Below are 1,982 nucleotides of genomic sequence, written 5' to 3'. Positions count from 1 at the left end.
CAGAATGACAATACAAGGAAATTATTATTATTATTGTAGAGACAAAGTTCCTTTGGCTTGGGAAGCCCATGCTCCTGTCCTTGGGTTGTATGGGTTAGCCGAAAGGAGTTCTGTGCACCTGTTTGATCACAGATAGGGAGCCCAGCAGTGGCCTCCAGGCTGTAGAGACTCAGTTCCTTTGGCTTGGGAAACCTACTCTCCTGATTCTGAAGTCGCTTGCAAAATCGTAAAACCACACACTTATTGAGCACTATAGGTATATAAACATAAAAGTATGTATTAAATATAAAATAGTATAAAAGGCACATTTAGACCATAATTTCCCATGCTAGGTCCTTAGCTTGTCCTTAGCTTGGCCTTATGCTAGGTCCTTAGCTTGGCCTTTGATTTTTGCATTCCGGAGATGGAATAAGAGCTTGCTCTGTCCACTCCATGCATCGGCCCGGTATTGCAGTACCTCCGGGAACGGTGCATTCGCAATGATCGCAGCAAGGCTTTAGGGCTAGGACCTTAGCTTGGCCTTTTGGCTGAGACTAAGTGTCCCGGCTCCTAGGCTTTGTAGCGTATTATGAACTGACCGATAACGGATAATGGATAATGAATAACGAAGATAGATCAATAACCCTTAAAAACCCCAAAAACCCCTACTCACCTCAGCTGACTTTGGGGGGATCCTGGTGCCAGTGGGCACCATGTTAGAAACCCCTGGTCCAGAGTGTTTATTTTACATGATGGCTTTTAGAGACACTCGTTATGCAATGTTATGGATGCACAGGAAGACACAGGGCAACAGTTTAGCCATTCAGTGTGCAGAAAACAATGCACATGAAAATCTGCCAAGTCCCAAAATGAAAAGTATGTAAGTTGCTTCAGTGCTATATTTTGTATGGAATTACCCAAGTATACTTAAGGCATGTATAATGACCTGTATTGTTTTGTACTAAAAAAATAAACATTTCATAAAATAATATGCTCTATAAAGGTAAACAAAGTTAAGTTTAACGTACTTTTGGAAGATGAGCTTAAAAAGTTGGGCGACTTCCTCCTCCGTCGTTAGAAGTGGCAGAAAAAAATGATCCAACCGTTTTCTCAACCGCATCAAGCTTCCATTTTCCACTTTCATTTCAAATGAAACTGCTCAACTCTTATTTATACTTTACACCAACCATATCAAATGGATGCACAAGATATTAAACAATAATATAGTCAAAGTTCTTAGCGCACTGGAGATATAGTATAGAATGTTTACACATGAACTAGGATGAGGAAGCGGATTTCTTCTTCGGGGTGGATGCTGGGTGACCTCTCACAGCTCCACATGCTGGTAGCGGTGGAAAGAAGCACTGCAGTACTGTCCTGTACTCGGAAAAAGGTGCACACTGTACAAAATCTAACTTACAGCAATGTCCGGATATTTTTCAACATCTTGAAAAAAGTACCGTATTTTCCGCACTATAAGGTGCACCGGGTTATAGGGCGCACCCCCAAAAAAATAGTTTTTGGTCCTATATTTTTCATACATAAGGCGCTACAATGGGAACGTTGACAAAACAGTCAGATAGTTCAGTCAAACTTATTACCCCCTTAACATTTCCAAAGCTTGCAAAGAAGCAAATACGTGTCGTAGACACGTGCGGATGCGGTGTCAGTACGATGTCACCAAACAAACATTTCTTAGTTTCCATTTTATTTTTTGCTGGCAACTGTGTGGACAGCAAAGTAAGAATTTTATTGTGCAGGGAAACGGGGTTCTTTACTGTGCATATGACAGTAAACACTTTGAATTGAATTTAGTTTAAAAATAGACTCATCACAGAAACATCAAGATCGTTCTAAAACAAGATACCGGAAAAATATAAATCTGCATAGCTCACCTAAGTTCTCTTGCAGCCTTCACGTTCATTAATGATAAGTAACCATGGTCTTCTTACAACCGTGAGTGTAGTAAATCCAGGAGAGTAAAATATTTACAAATACAGAAT

At 40.3% G+C, this 1,982-nt stretch overlaps 1 pseudogene; it reads left to right on the top strand.

Moving 5' to 3' along the window:
* The first annotated feature begins 343 nt into the window (after positions 1-343).
* Positions 344-479, top strand: LOC148355282 (U2 spliceosomal RNA; annotated as a pseudogene).
* The last annotated feature ends 1,503 nt before the right edge of the window (positions 480-1,982 follow it).

The sequence above is a fragment of the Urocampus carinirostris genome, chromosome 12, assembly GCF_059441175.1.
Source record: "Urocampus carinirostris isolate Australia breed hairy pipefish chromosome 12, RoL_Ucar_1.0, whole genome shotgun sequence".
Classification (NCBI taxonomy): Eukaryota; Metazoa; Chordata; class Actinopteri; order Syngnathiformes; family Syngnathidae; genus Urocampus; species Urocampus carinirostris.
The sequence above is the reverse complement of the archived record's forward strand: the minus strand, read 5'-3'. Positions and strand labels throughout refer to the sequence as shown.